Source organism: Callithrix jacchus, chromosome 19 (genome assembly GCF_049354715.1).
Source record: "Callithrix jacchus isolate 240 chromosome 19, calJac240_pri, whole genome shotgun sequence".
Classification (NCBI taxonomy): domain Eukaryota; kingdom Metazoa; phylum Chordata; class Mammalia; order Primates; family Cebidae; genus Callithrix; species Callithrix jacchus.
In genome coordinates, this window is record NC_133520.1 from 24,164,958 (window position 1) to 24,188,304 (window position 23,347).

Sequence of the window (23,347 nt, forward strand, 5' to 3'; positions counted from 1 at the left end):
TGAACTTCCCGGAAGTGTCATGGTCTATGCCAGGAGCATTTTACTAACTTTTTCTTTAGTTCAGAGACCAACTTAGAAAAGTGTTTGGTATCCTTATGCAATATTTGGGGAAACTAAGGTTAAAGTAAATAAAGCAACTTGTCTATAGTTATGTGACTAGTGATAGAAAGAGAGCCTGATATTGAGGAAAGAGTATGAACTTTGAAGTCAGATAATCCAGGATGATAATTATGTTTCTGCTTCTTAATAAAAAGTGTGCTACACTCAGTGATATGCTTTGGCTGTGTCTCCACCCAAAACTCATCTTGAATTGTAGTTCTCATAATCTACTTGTGTCATGGGAGGGAGTCACTGGGAGGTAATTTAATCATGGGGGTGGTTACCACCATGCCACTGTTCTCATGATAATGAATGAGTTCTCAGGAGATCTTATGGTTTTACAAGCAGCTTTCCCTGCTTTTGTTTGGCACTTCTTGCTCCTGCCATGTGAAGAAGGACATGTTTACTTCCCCTTCTGCCACGATCGTAAGTTTCCCAAGGCCTCCCCAGGCATGTGGAACTGTGAGACAATTAAATATCTCTCCTTTATAAATTACCCAGTCTCGGGGATGTCTTTATTAGCAGTGTGAGAACAGACTAATATACTCAGTAACTCTTTTCCCCTCTTTAAGAGGTTAATATTGATGTTACTTTAGAGCTTTCCATGCCAATTACTTAAGAAAATGTACATACACCACCTGACACCTCGATAGATGGCAGTTGGAGAAAGTACAACAATTACATGTTATTACCCATATGTAAATATGTATACATATATTTATACACATGCATATATTAACACTGTATATGTTAATAGGTGTACATTTATATAAGAATTCAGAAACAAAAATTAAATCTACTTCCATGACTTTCTGCTATAATCCTATATAAGAGATAACTTCAGGTTTAGAACTTAAATTTTGTTTTTCTTCATGAAATGGCCTGTTTCTTCCTCTCAATCAGATCTTCAGAACAATTTAAATAAACCCTCTTGGTTGCCCCATAACTGTTTCTTTTGCCCTTGGGTTCCTTAGCACTAAGTAAAGATCTCTAGGACTTCTTATTTTGTCTTATTTATCTGTATCCCCCTGTCTCTCCTAAAAGAGGATAAGCTTTCAAAAAACAGAGGCCATGTCTTACTATAAGTGCTTAGGTATAATTTTCCTTGTATTAACCCTGACTAAGATCTGCTAAGGCTCTTGGATCTGTAAGTCGACATTTTCCACCAAATTTGGGAAATATTTGGCTATTATTAAATCAAAATAGTTTTCCTTCTTGTTCTTTTTCTCCTTTCCCTCTGGTATTGCAATTATATGGGAGCTTACTTGGAATTATACTTGGATCACTGCAACTCTCTGCATTTTTTTTTTCAAACGTATCTCCTATCCATTCTCAGATTATGTAATTTCTGTTGATCATTTTAAAATATGTGAATCCTTCTTTCTCTGGTTCCAAGGTACCGTTCAGCCTATCAGAAATATTCTTCATTTCAGATATTTAACTTTTCACTTCTGAAATTTCCACTGGGTCTTTCTCATAGTTTTCATTTATCTGCAAAGATTTCTCATTGTTTACTCATATTCATTCATTTATTTAAGTCCTTGAAAAATATTAAGTTCTTGTCTGCTAATTTCAACAGTTAGGTCATTTCAATACTTCTTTCTACTGACTACTTTTTTCTTGATTAGAGGTTACACTTTTCCGCTTCTCAGATCTAATCATTTTTATTTCATGTTGGACATTCAGATGATAATTAAAGGGGTTCCTGATTATGTTAACGTCCTTTAAAAGATTTGGAATTTTGTTCTGGCAGGCAACTAAAATATGTGTTTTTCCCTGTAAATCTTGGTTTTATTTTTTTAACACTTTTATTTTGTTTTTGAATGTATGGCATTCCTGTATAGGGAATTTCTTCCTACATAGGGTGGTCTTTACTCCTAAAGAAAGGCCTTCCTGGTTTCTCCATGGTTGAGATATTCAGTGTGATGTCTTTCCACACGGGCTGAGCTGGAACTCCAACTCTCTAATTTTTGACATTTTTATCTCTCAATTTCTCAGCAGAGGATATCTGCTAGGCCCCTCAAAGTCCCATGATAATTAATGAGTCTTTTGAGCCCATCCTCTGAGTGGCTCTTTCTTCTCTGGTGCTCTGGCCTATAAACTCTAATTGCTTCTGCTGCCTATGACTCTGACCTCAGCCTCTTCAGCTCAGAAACGTTGCTGCTCCTCTCATTGTACCCCTTCTCTCTGCCCACAGAACAAAAGCTCTTCCAGACATCCATCCCAGGAGGTTGCTGGTGTATTTATGTGTGTTTCGCGTCTAACAAAGATCATAGTTCTGCACTAACAGTGCTCAATTCTTGAAGATAGATACCTCATATATTTCCTACCTTTTTCATTTGTTTACATCAGGAGGGTGAGTCTCGTACTGTCTACCCTGTCTTTGCCAGAAGTGAATATTGGTGAAAGGCAGCTGTCTCTCAAAAGTGCTAGACACTTAAGACATTAATAATTTAACGAATTGGTTAAATTATGTGTTTCATGTAAGAAAAATGTGATTTGAGACTATATAGAGAGATCCGTGCACTATTTATGATCATAATAAGCATCAGCAATAAAGATGGTTTGAGTAACCACAGAAAAGGATTTGGTACATAGTTGATCCCATCACAATGACCAAACTAGTTTGGATTCACAAAAAGGCATTAAATATTTCCTGTGTGTCTTTGTGTTCAGCACTATTTTACACATATGAACTATTTATTATCTCATCATAACAAATTTTGGAAAAGCTTGGGGTTGACTGTAAATGCTGTGTCAACACAGTTCAGCCAAAGATAGTTTCAGACAATCTCTTTCTCTCAGCTCCAAAGCTGTGCCTGCATAAAACTAAACTAAACAGATGGAAAGCAAAACGTGCTGAGGGGTACACAAACCCACATGTGTGGAGAAAAGTATCAGAAACAACATTTAATTTTTCCATTCATATAGACTCTCTAAGAGTGAAATTATACTTCATGAATATAAATATCCAAACAAAGACAACCAGCTGAAGCAAAGAAGTATTTGCATCAACTCCACATATTTGTTTAGAGTTTTCTAAAGAATGTGCTTAATTAAAAATAACCTTCAGGTGCAATAAGTTGAGTTGGTTAGTTTATTCAAAGTTACTTCTTCTTACTTGAGTGACTAGATGCACTTTTATTTTTGTTTTGGGTGAATTCAGTATCCTGAAAATGGCCAACACTTATTTGAATAATTTAAGTTATTCATTTTCAAATAAAATGTTTAAAATATAACAATTGCTTCTTAAACTAGCATTCTAAAACAATAATCTTAGAGGTGAACTGAGGTCAATAGCCATGTATAAAACTTATCCTGACTTCATATTTTTGAAGATTAGCCTTTTATTCACAACAACTTTTTCTATTCAATGCATCATTGCTACAGGTTTTGGTTTAAGAAGTAACCCCAGATATATCTAAGATCTTCACTGGCACACAGGGGCTTTAAGCATCATTGCCATTATCATTCTTGCATCATCTTCTCATCACATGAGCTTTGGTTCAAAACTCTGCTTTTAAACTATTTCAAAGTCAGATTTTTATGTGTTTCTATTGGGATATTAGAAACTAACTATCAAATTTGTTTCTTCTTAATACCCAAAGAAAGTGACTATTAAGAGGTGAAGTCTGAGACCAGAAGTAAAAAAAGTCATTGGTTCAATTTATACATGCCATTTTTACACAAAATAGTGCCAAAATTTAATGTCACATTAAAATTTTAAAATTAATTGAAGCACATTGTCTCTGTTACAGATGACATGATATTTTATGGAGAAAACCCCAATGACTTCACCAAAAAAACCATTACAGACAATAAACAAGTTCAGTAAATTTCAAGATACAAAATCAACATACAGAAATCAGTGACATTTCTATACACCAATGGTGAATTGTCTGAAAAAGAAAGCAGGAAAGCAATTTCACTTACTTACCATAGCTCCAAAAAAAAAAAAAAAAAAAAAAAAAAAAAAACAGAATGCCTAGTAACAAATTTAACAAAGGAGGTGAAAAATCTTGGCAATGAAAACCATAAAACATTGAAGAGAGAAACTAAAGAAGGCACAAATATCTTATGTTCATGGATCAAAGAATAATATTGTTAAAATGGCCATACAACTCAAAGTACACCTCTGCATCTACTGATTGAGTGCAATCTCCATCAAAATACCAGTGACAGGCCGAGTGTGGTGGCTAACACCTTTAATCCCAGCACTTTGAGAGGCCTACATAGGTGAATCACCTGAAGTCAGGAGTTTGAAACCAGTCTGACCAACATGGTGAAACCCCATTTCTACTGAAAATATGAAAATTAGCTGCGTGTGGTTGCAAGCTCCTGTAGTCCCACATACTGGGCAGGCTGAGGCAGGACAATCGCTTGAACATGGGAAGTGGAAGTTGTGGTGAGCCGAGATAGCACCTTTGCCCTCCAGCCTGGGTGAAAGTGTGAGACTCCACCTAAAAAAAAGAAAAAATACCAATGACATTCTTCCCAAAAGGAGAGAAAATTATCCTAAAATTTTTATGGAACCACAAATGACCCCAAATAGCCAAAGCAATCTTGAGCAAAAATTACAAAATTGGAAACGTCACATGACCTGACTTCAAAATATACCACAAGGCTACAGTAACCAAAACAGCATGGTAAATGGCATAAAACTTAACACATAGACCAATGAACCAAATAGGAAACCCAGAAATAAATCCCTGCATCTACAACCCATTGATTTTTGACACAGTGCCAAGTATAGACAATAGGGAAAAGACAACCTTTTCAATAAATGATACTGGGTAAATTGGATATCCACATGGAGAAGAATGAAACTAGACCCCTATCTCTCACCATATACAAAAATCAATTCAAAATTGATTGAAGAATTAAACATAAGATCTGAAATGAAACCACTTAAAGAAAACATAGGGAAAAAGCTCTATGACATTGGTTTAGGTAAGGATTTTTTTTTTTTTAAATAAAACCTCAAAAGTTTTCTTCTAGGGTTTTTACAGTGCTAGGTCTTATGTTTAAATCTTTAATCCATCTGGAGTTAATTTTTATATAAGGTGTGAGGAATGGGTCAAGTTTCAGCTTTCTGCACATGGCTAGCCAGCTTTCCCAACACCATTCATTAAACAGGGAATCCTTTCCCCATTGCTTGTTTTTGTCAGTTTTGCCAAAGAGCAGATGATTGTAGGTGTGTGGCATTACTTCTGAGGTCTCTGTTCTGTTCCATTAGTCTCTATCTCCTAGGCAATACCATTGAGGACATAGGCATAGGCAAGGACTTCATGACTAAAACACCAAGAGCATTGGCAACAAAAGCCAAAATAGACAAATGGGATCTAATTAAAATCAAGAGCTTCTGTAAAGCAAAAGAAACAATCATTAGAGTGAACTGGTAACCAACAGAATGGGAAAAAATTTTTGACAGCTACCCATCTGACAAAGGGCTAATATCTAGAATCTACAAACAACTAAAACAGATTTATAAGAAAAATCAAACAACCCCATCAAAAAAGTGGACAAAGAATATAAACAGGCATTTTTCAAAAGAAGACATTTATTCGGTCAACAAACATATGAAAAAATGCTCATTATCACTGTCATTAGAGAGATGCAAATTAAAACCACATTGAGATACCATTTCACACCAGTTAGAATGGTGATCATTAAAAAATCCGGGGATAACAGATGTTGGAGAGGATGTGGAGAAATAGGAACACTTTTTCACTGTTGGTGGGAGTATAAATTAGTGTAACCATTGTGGAAGACAGTGTGGCAATTCCTCAGGGATCTAGAAATAGAAATACCATTTGATCCAACAATCCCATTACTGGGTATATACCTAAAGTATTATAAATCATTACATCCAAAGGAAATGAAATCAGTATTTTCAAGAGATATCTGCACGCCTATGTTTATTGTAGTATCATTCACAATAACCAAAATATAAAATCAACGTAAATGCTCATTAATGGATAAATGAATTTAAAAAGTGCTATCAAAAGGGAATATTATTCAGTCATAAAACGATAACATTTGGTCGTTTCCAGCAACATAGATGAACCTGGATGACATTATATTAAGTAAAATAAGTCAGGCATGGAAAGACAGATAGTGCAATATCTCACTTACATGTGAAATCTAAAAAGTTTTTCTTGTGGGAGTAGACAGCAGAATAGTAGTTGCCAGAGGATAAAGGGTGGGGGTTAGCAGAATAAGGTGGGATATGAGAGATTAGTCAATGGATGCAAAGTTACAGTTAAAAAGGAGGATAAGTTCTGGTGTTCTATTGAATAGCAGGATGACTAGAGTTAACAACAATGTATTATTTGTTCCAAAGAGAGGTTTCTGAATGTTCTTATTACAAGCAAATGATAAATGTTACCAGAAGTTTACTTTTTAAATATGAGACTATATCAGGACCTGACAATATCTTCTAATAAATGATTACAGGAAAATCACCTTGATTTATACTAAAAGAGACAATATTAAACAGAGGTATATTATTGGGAAATTCTCTAAAATGCTCAATGATGGCTTTAAAAATAAGAGAATATTGGGAGGCTGAGGTGGGTGGATCACAAGGTCAGAAGTTCGAGACCAGCCTGACCAATATAGTGAAATTCCGTCTTTACTAAAAAAAAAAAAAATTAGCCAGGCTTGCTGGCACTCACCTGTAGTCCCAGCTACTTGGGAGCCTGAGCCAGGACATTTGCTTGAACCCAGGAGGCGGAGGTTGCTGTGAGCCGAGATCACGCCACTGCTCTCCAACTTGGGTGACAGAGAAAGACTCCATCTCAAAAAAAAAATAAAGGAGAATACTTAAAAAATATTCTACTATTTAAAAATATAATTTCTTAACAGATGGAAATAAAGAGATTTGGTCACCAATTTAAAAACTAGTTTGTCTATGTAATTACAATTTCTTTACTCTCTGAGTATAAACAAAATATCTCGGATCCGTTCATTGCTTGTAATGTGTTGTCGTTTCTCCCTTTCTTTTTTTCTTACCCATTTAATTTGTTTACCCTTTCTTCCCCTGTGTTTCCAGCAACATAGGAGGATTTAGAAACAAAACTATCTTGAGCAGCGGAGACAATGGCAAATGGATGAAAAACTAGCTTCTTGTCTTTTGGTGGTTACTATAGCAATAATCATGATGGGAGATTTTGAGCCGCAAGTGGTTTCTATAACAACATGAGAGGGTGCTTTAGAAATAGACCTGAGGTAAACAGATTCTATAAGGGTCTCAATCCCTTTTATCCCACAGGATTAGCATCCTCTTGGAGGATGAATATTAGTTGACTTATTTGATGAAAGACTTAAAATCTTGCTTTTATTTTGTAAAGATTAAATGGTTAATTATTCTACAAAGACCTGGCTTTATTCTATCAGCTCTGAGGCTCCTTCACTTCAGGAAATAATTGATAGCATCCTTACTTTATTTCTGCACAGGGAATTGAAACAGTCTTAAAGATATGCATTTTATAGTATTCACCAAAAGTGTGGAAAACCGTAAATAGTCCTCATGAGAAAGTGTGTTCCTTCTGCCTTAGCTCACTCAAGGGCCCCTGCTTTACTAATACTTCATATACACTATGACTGTACCTGTTGGACTCCCTGACAGGTGGAGCTTTTTCTACCCTAACCAATGGAGCCTGAATACTCATCCTTTTTTAGGATATTCAGTGTGCTCCAGGGCAGACATGGTCCCTATTTGACTTATAATTCACTAGATATTACATGGGGAAGTTTAGTAATTTTTTTGAATGTATTAAGTTTCAACATCATAAAAAGTGACATAGAAAAAAGCAAAGGTCTCTATTTCACACATAAGCATCCTTCGAGAGCCCTTATAAGTGAACGATCAAGGGGAATTTATGACAGCAATGTGGTACAGGAGTAGATGGTGGTAGGCAGGATATAATTTTTCAAGAGAAAGAAAGATGGAAAGCATAATGGAGTCAAGTAGTTAAACATAGGAAGATGGGGATCAGGCTTGCTTGGTTCAGTTCAATAGTGAGTTATTGATTATCTACTCTATACTGTACACTATAGGTATATACAATGTTGAATAGTTTACAGGATTTATTTTAAAAACTAAATGATCATATCAAATAAAACACTCTCATGAAACTATTAATTAAATTAATTGATTTGAAATTAATGGATTATTTGCTTGACCTTGTTCTTCCCTCCCCACTAACCCCCAAAATATTTTAAGTGCAAAGCCATAGCCATGCTCTTCTATATGACCAGATTATGAGCAAGAATGATTTTATCTAAATTATGATATCTCATGCATTTTCTACAATAGAGCTATCCTTATGTATTTTTCTTTTTTATTCAGTTAAGCTGCCAATTCAAAATATCAGATATTCTCTTTCAACTCTCAGAAAGATGTCAGCAACCATGCATCTCTTTCCCTCTGATTTCAAAAGTATGGGCTATTCACATTTGCCTGGTGTTTTGTGCTCAGCAATGAAGCCTCAGAATTCATTACATAATCGCTTGCCATAGCCTGGAGTAGAGTTTGCCAAATGGATACCTAGGAGATCAAGACCCATTCTCCATGTGTGCCATGGGGCTGTGCACATGAGCTGAGGCATGTCTGTATTTGCCAAGGTCCTGCTCAGAACAGCATGTGCCGCAGCACACTGGGCAGGGAGCCATTCACAAACTCTTGAAAAATCGTATCCAGACCAAAGGCACAATAGTATTGTAGTTGTTGTGCTCATTGCCATGGGGCGTTTAGCTAAATAAAAAGAAAACAAATATATTCATGATGACTTCCAAGTTATCCGGTAACCACAGTAACCTGGGTTTTCCCCAAATTTGGTTCACAACTTTGAGTCACCTAAGAGAAATAAATCATTTTCTCTCTGTTCAAACATAGTGAGCCATAGAGTGAGTGAAAAAAAATTTCCCTGGAATAAAACCAATTAATCAGCAAAGCAAACAATCATCACATATTTATTTTACTATTAGGAGATCGTATTCAAAATGTTATCAAAACCAAATACATACCTCCTATATACAGGCATAATGAAAAGCATATATTATAGTTCCTGAACTTAAAGAATGTTTTTGCTAATTGTGAGGACAAGTCTTCATATATGACACGAAGAACACTTTAGGATGCATATAGATAAGTGTTAAATTGTATCTTAACAGTAATAAATGCTGTAGTCCCTCAGGCCAGAAGATCAAGGAGCATGTAAAAATGTATGGATTGATGGGAAAGGCACTCCTTGCTTTGGGCTTCTAAAAATTTGAATATACATCACAGTTAAACATTCAAAGTATTTTGAGAAATTTTTATTCATGGCTACTATGAGAATGATGTCATAAAGAAGATAATTTAAATTCTGGAGGAATAATGTCTTACTCATACCCACACATTATTTTTCTAGACTTTAGTTCTCTGTACAAAAATGTGAGAATGCTGTTGAGAGCTGCACTGTCCAATACAGTAGCCACTAATCATATGTGGCTTTTCAGTCCTTGAAATGTGACTAGAGTTAAGCGTGCTATAAGTGTAAAATACACAGTGAATTTCAAAGGCCTAATGTTAAAAGTGTAAATATTTCATTAATAACTTTTACACTGGCCAGCCACAGTGGCTCACGCCTTTAATCCCAGCATATTGGGAAGCCAAGGCGGGTGGATCACTTGAAGTTAGGAGCTCAAGACCAACCTGGCCAACATGGTGAAACTCCATCTCTACTAAAAATAGAAAAAATTAGCTGGGCATGGTGGCACATTCTTGTAATCCCAGCTACTCGGGAGGCTGAGGCATGAGAATCCCTTGAACTCAGGAGGCAGAGGTTGCAGTGAGCCGAAATCACGCGATTGCATTCCATCCTGGTTAACAGAATGAGACTCTGTCTCTGATAATAATAATAATAATTTTTATACTAATTATATATTGAAATATAATGCTTTATATATATTTAGATAAAAATAAAATATTTAAAACTAATTTGCCTGTTTGCTTTTCCTTTTTAACATGATTACAGAAGACTTAACATTCCTTATGTAGCTCACATTATACTTTCATTAGACAGCACTGGTAGAGATGCTTGCTATTTAAATGTAGTATGTGGACTAGCAGCTTCAGTATTACTTAGGAGCTTATCAGAAATGTCAAGTCTGAGGCCTCCCTCCTCCTGAATCTGCAAGGTTAACAAGATCCTTAGCAGTTCATATGAACGTTAATGTTTAGAAAATGCTGATCTAGATAATGTTTTAGATGTTTCTTTTTATAACTCCATCTTCCTTTACATTGGGATTTTTTTTCAAACAAATGTTTTAAAGTCGTTGGAGCATCCTGATCCAGCACATATTAGATGCAAAACCTTGGGGAAGTTATTTACATTCCTGAAACTCAATTCCATATTTATAAAGTGGATGTAATACCTCCCCAATCCCATAATTTGTTTATAGGGATTAAGTGAAACACAAGGGTTATGCAAGGAACCAATAAATTGGAGATGCTTTTGTTAGCAACAAAAATAATGTTGAAAAACTAGATTGTTCCAATTATTTTCATTCTTATACGGATTGCCAATACTATTTTGATATACAGTGGAATGAACTAGAGTTTGAAGGGCTGTTTTTATTTTTTTACCAATGTCACTTATTTTTTTCTTTAAAAGTAATTGTGTATGCTATGCTTACTCAGCTCATTGGTAAGTCTCCAGTGAAGATATTAAAACTTTTGGATCTGTCGTGTAGCTAAATTTTCCTGCACCATCATTTTATAATCGTTATTGAAATTAGGTGTGTTGATCATTGGTCAGTTCTTCAAAACATGGCCTTATGGAGCAGGAGAAAATTTTTCCTTTTTGTTCAGAACATTTTTAACTTTACTGTGAGAATTTCAATTTGCTAGAGCCAAAGAAACTAATAAAATATAAGTCTGCTTCATAGTAAAAGAGGACATTCAAAAGCCTGTCATTATTAAAATATACATAGAGTGTAATAAGGTCAGTGATTTCAGGCCTGATTAGCTGTAAGTAAATGTAATGTCAAAGGAATATAATTAGACCCTCATTAAAATTTTTCATGATTGACAGTAAAAATGACCTTCACAACTTACGTCATTTAGTCATGTTCTAAGGATGACAAAGGGCAGGTTATCTTCTATGAGGTAAATGTGTATGATTGAAGCCTAGCACATGCATTTGGTCCCTTACCCTACTAACCCTAACACCCAAGACCTGATGCAAGCCAGACCCTGTGCTTAGGTGTGTAGGCTATGTAAAGAAGGACCCAGAGGCTTTGATTCTCACGGGGATGCTTTGAGAGAAAAAGATACCTTTGAACCAGCAGGACCTGCTTTCATCTGTGATGATGCTGATGATCAGAAATTATATATAAAAGCATATAGCAATGTGCCTATCAGATACAGGGGATTTAAAAATATGTTCATAGAAAAGTTTCTCAGTAAGGCCACTGACCTTCTAAAGAGGAGACAATAGTAGAACAGGGATATTGGGATACAGGTGATGCTAACGCATCTTGGGCAGAACCAATCTTCTCATCTGGAGTAAGAAAGTCATGTTTCAAGGCATTTGCACAAATATTCATTGTGGTTGATGATGACGGGCACTTGCCCAGATTATTAGGTATGATTGTTAGAGAATGTTGCCAGTGATAAACTTGCATCTCTTAGAACCCCAGAACTCTCTTTGCAATATCATATCGTTTCATTTTCTTGAATTTATTCATTTGTTAAATATGTGTTTACCAAGCACCAACTATGTACATGGTACTCTGCTAGTCAACAGACGAGTGACAAGATATATGTACTTTGGACCCTGCATTGAAAGAAAAGGCAAATAATATTTTTTTAAAACTACTTTATGCCTGATTCTTACAAGGAACTTTGTGTATGTTATCTCTTTTATTCCTTTTCTTTGGTTCTTTTTTTTGTTTTTGTTTTTCTTTTATTGCTAATAATAATAACAACGACAATGATGGTTGATAATGCTGACTCTGTGCCAAGCCCTGTTAGGCGTTTTATGTTAATTAACTCTTTATAAAAACTCTATGGGATAGGTACCACTTTTATAAAAATGGAAACTGAGGTACGGAGGTGATATCTTGATAAAACTCACAGACTTAGTAAGTGGCAGAGCCAGGATTTAAACCCAAGCACCAAACTTCATGCTTTTATCCACCATACATCAGGCTCCACATTATTTTCTTCAGTAATCAGACCACCGAGGCTCAGTGAAATGATTTTTCTTAAAGTCACAGAGATGGTAAAAATGTCCTCTTCCATTATATTAAATTGGCCTCAATTTAGTATTTAAGCCCACATACATCGAAAAAGTTACATGTAAGACAGTGAATGCCTGGTGTTTTAGACACCATAGGAATACAAAGGAAAAATGGTCTTAAAGGAGCCCATCTACTTCTTATTTTAACTGCTCCATGTGGATTCTATCACACTGTACATCAAAGTAGGTGATTTAACCGATGATTTGTTCTGCTCGATTTTATCTAAAGAAGTCATAGTAAGAATTTCACAGCAAGGCTTAAATGAGAATTCAGGTTTCCTTGCTCACTCATTCATTATTCAACAAATTTCTATTGACTGCCTACCATGTGCAAGCCATTTTGGCTATGTCCTGATTAAAGATGTGCCCCTCCCACACCGCCTCCCTTCCCACCTCAATCCTGGAACTAAATATTCTTTTCAGAAAGCCAGGCTAAAGAGAATTCAGCAAACCACTTTATAATCATAAATTGGCATTCTTAGACCTGGAAATTTTGACAGTTATATCTCCAGTAGCATTGTTTATACCTTCTATTTCATTCTAACTACATTTCATTAGCAAAATATAGCAAATATTTATTACATCATCACTCTTCTATATGAAACAATATAAGACACCACTCATTAGATATTGTTGGAAATATCAAATTTTATGTTCACAATTTCTCTATTCTGCTCTTATTATTTAAGTAAAATTAGGTTAAATATAGATAACTATAGAACTAAAATTTTTAAACAACTGTGCCTTTGCATGTTTAAAAAATTAATCCATTTTTAAAATAAAGCCAACCATGTATATTGAAAAAAAATTACTCCATACCACAGCTGACATATTCTATCCCCATCCCTAACAGCGACTTTCCCATTTCTGCCTGTCTCAAGAGTTTGAGGAAAAATATACATGCTCCAAAACAATAAATAAAATCCTGAATAACTTTACCTGTTAGCGAGAATACATTGAGGAATGTTTAGCTAAATATGAGGCATATTAAAATTTGCTGTTTTAACTCAAATACGAGCAATAATAGGCGTTCTATCCACGTCTACTTCCTTTCCTTCTGCTGACAAAGGATACATTTGATTCTTGAGGTTAATATGAGACCTAGAGACAGCTATAATTAGAGAGCTAGGGTGAGAATTAAGGTAGTAAATCCTAAGAAAAGACTGAGCATACTGATGATAAGAGGATAGCTAAATAAAATGTTGAAAAAGATCAAGGATCAATAATTCCACATTTAAATATACATATATGGATGGATATACATATTCATAGCTTTACATAAAGAAGCTATTAAGGTAAGAACAATGGCTTTGACAATTAATACTCGAGAAATGTTTACTGAGCATGTTATAAATAAATAGATATGGTACACAATATAAAGACACAGTAGATCCTCTGAACAATTTAGTCTTTATTACAACTTTAATTTCATAAGCTAGCATTTCTCTGAGCCAAGCATTTAAATAGTACTCAAATTTATAAAGGCTGGGCACTGTGGCTCACATCTGTAATCTTAGCACTTTGGGAGGCCTGGGAGGCTGAGGCGGGTAGATTGCCTGACTTCAGGAGTTCGAGACTATACTAGGGGCAACATAGTGAAACCTGTCTCTACTAAAATACAAAAAATTAACTGGGCATGCTGGTGGGCTCCAGTAATCCCAGCTACTCAGGAGGCTGAGTAAGGAGAATCACTTGAGCATGGGAGATGAAGGTTGCAGTGAGCTGAAATCATGCCACTGCACTCCAGCCTGGGCAACAGAGCGAGACTCTGTTTCAGTAATAATAACAATAAATAATTTAAAAATTTATAGTCAGATTTTAAGATTTTCTTGCAAAAAACAACACTGGGGAACAGAACCTTTCTAACTCAATTTCATGATTATCTTTGTCTGATCCTGTCCATTCCCAGGTAATGTACAGGAAGGGCATAGTTGACACCTTGAATTAGTCCATTTTTAGGCTCTCTATGTAAGGGTTTTCTGTTGTTGTTTTGTTTTCTTTCTTAAAATAAAATTCCTTAGGTGATAATTATTAGTGAATTGTATCTTTTTAATTTTTTTTTTTTTTTGAGACAGAGTCTCACTCTGTCACCAGGCTCCAGGCTGGAGTGCAGTGGCGTAACCTCGGCTCACTGCAACCTCCACCTTCTGGGTTCAAGCAATTCTCCTGCCTCAGCCTCCCCAGTAGCTGGGGCTACAGGTGCACGCCACCATACCCAGCTAATTTTTTTGTATTTTTAGTAGAGACGGAATTTCACCATGTTGGCCAGGATGGTCTCGATCTCTTCACCTCGTCATCCGCCTGCCTCGGCCTCCCAAAGTGCTGGGATTACAGGTGTGAGCCACCGGGCACGGCCTAATTATTTTTATTGCTATGTTTTGCACTTGTTCAGTAAATTTTCTATTAAGAACTCAAAACCATCTATAAAAATCTTATAAAAGATAAGAGCTAGCATTTACCGAACACTTACAATGTGTCTGCAAAGCATTTAAATTTAGTGACTTAATTATCACAAAAAAATGGAAACTGAGGCTGGGAGAGGCAGAGCAGGCCTGGTACCCATCTGCCGCCCCTCCCCACTGCCCTATCCTGCTCTTGCTGGCAAATCTCCTATGATTGCTAAATAGAAAAGTCAATGAAAAGATTGATCATAAAAACCACTGAATACAACGTTCAGATTCTTGATTGGTGATTTTAAATTAGAGAATTACCCATTCAGAGAAAAGTGCTTTAGAAATATCAAGGACAAAGGAGTAAATATTACTTATAATAGAGAAGTTACATGCTCCTCCCAGAGAGTCTTGCACCTTGCACTGTTTCATTGCTCTAAATAAACATACATTGGTAATTAAACTAAATTACCAATATAGCTGTTTTCCATGTAAATTTGATTACTAGAAAACACATACACACAGATGTACTCACACACTCAAATGAAATATATTTACTGTTATTTGGGTCTTCATGTTCTTTAAAACTGGTCAAATTTGTTTTTACTTCTCAGTAAGCAAAAAATACTTTATTTTAGCACTAGAAATACTTAATTCAAATATAGATATAATTGTGTATAGTGATTATATAAAATATCTTATTTTCTCCTGTGCAGAGGTTTTCAAATTGCTGGTTTCAAACCCCAGTTCCTTGGAGGTGTCTCTAGGGGAGGCAGGAGCCTGGGCTGACTGGGCTGCAAGGGACCTGCCCGTGCTTTGACCTGAGCAGATCTGCTTTCCAGTTTTGTACATTGGGATTACTCATGACATTTTCCTTGAAGGACTTCTGCTGCTCTTAAAAAGAATAAAAAGGAAAAGAAGGAAAACAAAAAGTCTGAAACTAACGATGGTAGAATTTCTTATAATAGCCAGTAGATGGCAAACTTTACTGCAAGGAAACAATTTTGCAGCCTATATAATTTGATCTGAAAATAGCAATTAAAGCTACATCCAGGAAAATTTACTATCCTGTATATAAGTCTTCTGTGAAAGCAGGAAACAAAATTTGCTCTGGTAATTTCTCTGGGAACTAAATTTCAATTATAATTTAAAATAATCCTACAACTTTTTTCCTGTGTCCATTTAAGTCTTGCTCCAAAGGTATTATCACTATAAAAATTATTGTGTTGTTCATTGAAAGTACATACAATATGCTAGGTTTAATAATATACAATAATATATATGACACAGCTTTTCCAAGCATGGATGCAAAAACTGGGATAATCATAATCCTTACTTCATGACATTTTTGTCATTGGTCTTTGCACAGTCTGCTTTTATTTCTTTACTTGGTTATGCAATTAGTTTTAATACTGCAGTAAATTACAATTTCTTTATATGTTTGAAAAATAGAATTTTCATTTTGATACATGTGTGGTTCCTTAGTGCAGTCAGCTGTACTGTACCATCAGTTAATAATGCTCATGTGATGGGCTGCATCTCCAAGAGTGCCTATTAGCATCTCACCTGTGCATACCCCCATAAACCTTTGCAACGATTGGTGCTAGTGACACCAGTCACCCGAGGAGACCTGATAAGAGGATGTGGTTAACAGATGATCTTGTCCAGGAGCAGTACTAAAAGCAATTGAAAGTGTACACGGAAACAACGTGATGAAAGATAGGGCATGTGACCAGATTATAAATCTACCTAGTTTGCTTTAAAAACATTTTAATCAAATCTATTCAATAATATTTTTAAAGTACCTAAGGATTATGAGGGAAACAGCAATACCCCTACCATCCCATTCCTGCTTTTCACTCCCAATGTACACTCCCCATATTTAAAACTCTTCCAGGTATTTCTTCTGACTTTTCTTTATATTCCAAATAATAGGTGGATTTTTTTTTTCAGTTTTAGCTACTGATGTAATCTATTGGAATCCTACTATGGTAAAATAGATTTAACTCTCCTGCAGTTCTCAACAACACACATACTAACACACACGCGCGCGCACACACTTCTGCTCTCAATATTAGTTTAGCATTGTATTATTGCTAATATTGTTATAATAAAGTAACATTCTTTTCAATTCTACATTGATTTTATTATTCCCTTCAATTGAAGTATTGACTTCAGTTACATATAGGATGTCATTTCCTTCCTTGTATGACTTTTAGTTTTCCCTAGAATTAATACCAGTAAACGTTCTTTTGGTTTTTTTAAGTTGGTCTGTTTCATTTTCCATTACCTCTCTACGTCACTCTGTTCATTTTTCTTTTTTGAGAAATTCTTCCTCGGGCTCCACTTTCTCTTGCTTCTTTCAAAACTGGTTAATCTCTTAACCAGTAGCATATCCGGGATCCTGGGACCTCTTTTCAACATTTTCTGCTTCTTTGCTCTATTAGATTCTTTGCCTCCAAAATTCTGTGTCTTCCTCTTTCTTGGATTGCACCCTCATATCCATGGAGCATGTTGCCAGGAATCTTCCTGAAAACAGAGCATGAGAGCTAACATTGTGAATCTTAATGCTTGAAAATATAACTTTCTGCAAATTTGATTAGTAGTTTAGGTGGGCATTGAATTCTAATTTAGAAATTACTTCCTCTCAAGATTTTCAAGGCTTTATTTTATATCTTCTAGTTTCTAGTGCTTCTGTTGATAAATTTATAATTTCCTGCTTTATAAATGTACTGTTTCCTGTCCCAACTAATGAAAGGTTTGAGGATTTTTTTTTTGTTAAAAAATTTCACAGTGACGTGCTTTTGTGCGAGTTTACTCTTTTATCAGTTTTCTTTGGCACTTGGTGAAAACTTTAAATCCATAAACTTATTCCCTTTTCATCCTCAGAATTGAAAAATGTTTGCCACAAGTTTTATGTATTTCTCTCTCCTCTTCCTGCCTCCTTCAACACCCTACCTCTGTTTTCTTTGTTCTCTCATTTTTAGTCCTCCATGATTGATCTGCTACTTCCTGATTTTTTTCTCTCCTGTTTTCATCTCTTAATATTTTTTTCTAGTGTCTGGGAGATTTATCCCAACATTATTTTTCCAATCGCTCAATAAGTATTTTTGTTTCTGCTACTACATTTTTTTTCCTTATTTTTTTATTGCATTTTAGGTTTTGGGGTACATGTGCAGAGCATGCAATACAGTTGCATAGGTACACACATGGCAGTGTGTTCTGTTTGCTTTCACCCCTTCACCCACATTTGGCATTTCTCCCCAGGCTATACCTCCCAACCTCCCCCTCCCATTGGCCCTCCCCTTTTCCCCCCAACAGACCCCAGTGTGTACTGCTCCCCTCCCTGTGTCCATGTGTTCTCATTTTTCATCACCCGCCTATGAGTGAGAATATGCGGTGTTTCATTTTCTGTTCTTGTGTCAGTTTGCTGAGAATGATGTTCTCCAGATTCATCCATGTCCCTACAAACGACACAAACTCATCATTTCTGATGGCTGCATAATATTCCATGGTGTATATGTGCCACATTTTCCCAATCCAGTCTATCATCAATGGGCATTTGGGTTGATTCCAGGTCTTTGCTATTGTAAACAGTGCTGCAATGAACATTCGTGTGCATGTGTCCTTATAGTAGAATGATTTATAGTCTTTTGGGTATATACCCAGTAATGGGATTGCTGGGTCAAATGGAATTTCTATTTCTAAGGCCTTGAGGAATCGCCACACTGTCTTCCACAATGGTTGGACTAATTTACACTCCCACCAACAGTGTAAAAGTGTTCCTTTTTCTCCACAGCCTCTCCAGCATCTGTTGTCTCCAGATTTTTTAATGATCGCCATTCTAACTGGCGTGAGATGGTATCTCAATGTGGTTTTGATTTGCATCTCTCTGATGACCAGTGCCGATGAGCATTTTTTCATATGATTGTTGGCCTCATATATGTCTTCTTTCGTAAACTGTCTGTTCATATCCTTTCCCACTTTTGAATGGGCTTGTTTGTTTTTTTCTTGTAAATCTGTTTGAGTTCTTTGTAAATTCTGGATATCAGCCCTTTGTCAGATGAATAAACTGCAAAAATTTTTTCCCATTCTGTTGGTTGCCGATTCACTCTAGTGACTGTTTCTTTTGCTGTGCAGAAGCTGTGGAGTTTCATTAGGTCCCATTTGTCTATTTTGGCTTTTGTTGCCAATGCTTTTGGTGTTTTGTTCATGAAGTCCTTGTCTACTCTTATGTCCTGGATGGTTTTGCCTAGATTTCCTTCTAGGGTTTTTATCATCCCAGGTCTTATGTTTAAGTCTTTAATCCATCTGGAGTTAATTTTAGTGTAAGGTGTCAGGAAGGGGTCCAGTTTCTGCTTTCTGCACATGGCTAGCCACTTTTCCCAACACCATTTGTTAAATAGGGAATCCTTTCCCCATTGCTTGTTTTTGTCGGGTTTATCAAAGATTGTATAGTTGTAGATATGTTGTGTTGCCTCCGGTGCCTCTGTTTTGTTCCATTGGTCTATATCTCTGTTTTGGTACCAGTACCATGCTGTTTTGATTACTGTAGCCTTGTAGTATAGTTTGAAATCCGGTAGTGTGATGCCCCCCGCTGTGTTCTTTTTGCTTAGAATTGATTTGGCTATGCGGGCTCTCTTTTGGTTCCATATGAAGTTCATGGTGGCTTTTCCCAGTTCTGTGAAGAACGTCAATGGTAGCTTGATGGGGATAGCATTGATTCTGTAAATTACTTTGGGCAGTATAGCCATTTTCACGATATTAATTCTTCCTAACCATGAACATGGAATGTTTCTCCATCTGTTTGTGTCCTCTCTGATTTCGTTGAGCAGTGGCTTGTAGTTCTCCTTGAAGGGGTCCCTTACGTTCCTTGTGAGTTGTATTCCAAGGTATTTTATTCTTTTTGTAGCAATTGTGAATGGCAGTTCGTTCTTGATTTGGCTTTCTTTAAGTCTGTTATTGGTGTAGACGAATGCTTGTGATTTTTGCACATGGATTTTATATCCTGAGACTTTGCTGAAGTTGCTTATCAGTTTCAGGAGTTTTTGGGCCGAGGCGATGGGGTCTTGTAGGTATACTATCATGTCGTCTGCAAATAGAGACAATTTGGCTTCCACCTTTCCTATTTGAATACCCTTTATTTCTCTTTCTTGCCTGATTGCTCTGGCTAGAACTTCCAGTACTATATTAAATAGGAGTGGTGAGAGAGGGCATCCTTGTCTAGTGCAGGATTTCAAAGGGAATGCTTCCAGTTTTTGCCCATTCAGTATGATATTGGCTGTTGGTTTGTCATAAATAGCTTTTATTACTTTGAGATACGTTCCGTCAATACCGAGTTTATTGAGGGTTTTTAGCATAAAGGGCTGTTGTATTTTGTCAAATGCCTTCTCTGCATCAATTGAAATGATCATGTGGTTTTTGTTTTTGGTTCTGTTTATGTGGTGAATTACGTTGATAGACTTGCGTATGTTGAACCAGCCTTGCATCCCCGGGATGAATCCTACTTGATCGTGATGAATAAGTTTTTTGATTTGCTGTTGCAATCGGCTTGCCAATATTTATTGAAGATTTTTGCATCTATGTTCATCATGGATATTGGCCGGAAGTTTTCTTTTCTTGTTGGGTCTCTGCCGGGTTTTGGTATCAGGATGATGTTGGTCTCATAAAATGATTTGGGAAGGATTCCCTCTTTTTGGATTATTTGGAATAGTTTTAGAAGGAATGGTACCAGCTCCTCTTTGTGTGTCTGGTAGAATTCGGCTGTGAGCCCGTCTGGACCTGGGCTTTTTTTGTGTGGTAGGCTCTTAATTGCTGCCTCGACTTCTGACCTTGTTATTGGTCTATTCATAGTTTCAGCTTCCTCCTGGTTTAGGCTTGGGAGGACACAGGAGTCCAGGAATTTCTCCATTTCTTCCAGGTTTACTAGTTTATGTGCATAGAGTTGTTTGTAATATTCTCTGATGATGGTTTGAATTTCTGTGGAATCTGTGGTGATTTCCCCTTTATCATTTTTTATTGCATCTATTTGGTTGTTCTCTCTTTTCTTTTTAATCAATCTGGCTAGTGGTCTGTCTATTTTGTTGATCTTTTCAAAAAACCAGCTCTTGGATTTATTGATTTTTTGAAGGGTTTTTCGTGTCTCAATCTCCTTCAGTTCAGCTCTGATCTTAGTTATTTCTTGTCTTCTGCTGGGTTTTGAGTTTTTTTTGATCTTGCTCCTCTAGCTCTTTGAATTTTGATGATAGGGTGTCAATTTTGGATCTCTCCATTCTCCTCATATGGGCACTTATTGCTATATACTTTCCTCTAGAGACTGCTTTAAATGTGTCCCAGAGGTTCTGGCACGTTGTGTCTTCATTCTCATTTGTTTCGAAGAACTTCTTTATTTCTGTCTTCATTTCATTGTTTACCCAGTCAACATTCAAGAGCCAGTTGTTCAGTTTCCATGAAGCTGTGCGGTTCTGGGTTGGTTTCTGAATTCTGAGTTCTAACTTGATTGCACTATGGTGTGAGAGGCTGTTTGTTATGATTTCAGTTGTTTTGCATTTGTTGAGCAGTGCTTTACTTCCAATTATGTGGTCAATTTTAGAGTAGGTGTGATGTGGTGCTGAGAAGAATGTGTATTCTGTGGATTTGGGGTGGAGAGTTCTGTAAATGTCTATCAGGTTTGCTTGCTCCAGGTCTGAGTTCAAGCCCTGGATATCCTTGTTGATTTTCTGTCTGGTTGATCTGTCTAGTATTGACAGTGGAGTGTTAAAGTCTCCCACTATTATTGTGTGGGAGTCTAAGTCTCTTTGTAAGTCATTAAGAACTTGCCTTATGTATCTGGGTGCTCCTGTATTGGGTCCATATATGTTTAGGATCGTTAGCTCTTCTTGTTGTATCGATCTTTTTACCATTATGTAATGGCCTTCTTTGTCTCTTTTGATCTTTGTTGCTTTAGTCTATTTTATCAGAGATGAGAATTGCAACTCCTGCTTTTTTTGCTCTCCATTTGCTTGGTAAATCTTCCTCCATCCCTTTATTTTGAGCATTTGTGTATCCTTGCATGTGAGATGGGTTTCCTGGATACAGCACAGTGATGGGTTTTGGCTTTTTATCCAATTTGCCAGTCTGTGTCTTTTGATTGGTGCATTTAGTCCATTTACATTTAGGGTTAATATTGTTATGTGTGAATTTGATACTGCCATTTTGATGCTAGCTGGCTGTTTTGCCCGATAGTTGTTGTAGATTCTTCATTATGTTGATGCTCTTTAGCATTTAGTGTGATTTTGGAATGGCTGGTACTGGTTGTTCCTTTCTAGGTGTAGTGCCTCTTTTAGGAGCTCTTGTAAAGCAGGCCTGGTGGTGACAAAATCTCTGAGTACTTGCTTGTGCGCAAAGGATTTTATTTTTCCTTCACTTCTGAAGCTCAGTTCGGCTGGATATGAAATTCTGGGTTGAAAGTTCTTTTCTTTAAGAATGTTGAATATTGGCCCCCACTCTCTTCTGGCTTGTAGTGTTTCTGCCGAGAGATCTGCTGTGAGTCTGATGGGCTTCCCTTTGTGGGTGACCCGACCTTTCTCTCTGGCTGCCCTTAGTATTTTCTCCTTTATTTCAACCTTGTTGAATCTGACGATTATGTGCCTTGGGGTTGCTCTTCTTGCTGAATATCTTTGTGGTGTTCTCTGTATTTCCTGCATTTGAGTGTTGGCCTGTCTTGCTAGGTGGGGGAAATTTTCCTGGATGATGTCCTGAAGAGTATTTTCCAGCTGGGATTCATTCTCTTCATCCCCTTCTGGTACACCTATCAAACGTAGGTTAGGTCTTTTCACATAGTCCCACATTTCTTGGAGACTTTGTTCATTCTTTTTGCGCTTTTTCTCTGATCTTGGTTTCTCGTTGTATTTCATTGAGTTGGTCTTCGACTTCAGATATTCTATCTTCTGCTTGGTCAATTCGGCTATTGAAACTTGTGCATGCTTCGTGAAGTTCTCGTATTGTGTTTTTCAGGTCCTTTAATTCATTCATATTCCTCTCTAAGTTATCCATTCTTGTTATCATTTCCTCATATCTTTTTTCAAGTTCCTTAGTTTCTTTGCATTGATTTAATACATGTTCTTCTAGCTCACAAAAGTTTCTCATTATCCACCTTCTGAAGTCTAATTCCGTCATTTCGTCAGTCATTCTCCGTCCAGCTTTGTTCCCTTGCTGGTGAAGAGTTTTGGTCCTTTCTAGGAGGCGAGGTGTTCAGGTTTCGGGTGTTTTCCTCCTTTTTTCACTGGTTTCTTCCCATCTTTGTGGATTTATCCGCTTGTCGTCTGCGTAGTTGCTGACTTTTCGATTGGGTCTCTGAGTGGACACCCAGATTGTTGATGATGAAGTATTTCTGTTACTTGGTTTTCCTTCTGCCAGTCTAGCCCCTTCGCTCTATGACTGCTGAGGTCCACTCCAGGCCCTGCTTGTCTGGGGTGCACCTCTAGCAGCTGTGGCACAGTGAGGGATGCTACCCGTTTCTTTTTCTGCTATCTTTGTCCCAGGATGATGCCTGCCAAATGTCAGTCTTTTGGATATAGAGGGTCAGGG

The 23,347-nt window shown here is 36.7% G+C and overlaps 1 protein-coding gene and 1 long non-coding RNA gene across 2 annotated transcripts in view; one reads left to right on the forward strand and one right to left on the reverse strand.

The window, feature by feature from the left end:
- Nucleotides 1-23,347, forward strand: part of CRB1 (crumbs cell polarity complex component 1) — a 223,616-nt gene that overhangs the window by 36,777 nt on the left and 163,492 nt on the right. The gene's annotated exons all lie outside the window — the stretch shown is intronic.
- On the reverse strand, nucleotides 3,156-7,205 carry LOC128930184 (uncharacterized). The gene is made up of 3 exons (XR_008477862.2): nucleotides 7,114-7,205; nucleotides 6,777-6,898; nucleotides 3,156-4,559 (listed from the first exon to the last, which is right to left on the reverse strand). It is a non-coding gene; the product is annotated as an uncharacterized LOC128930184 (long non-coding RNA).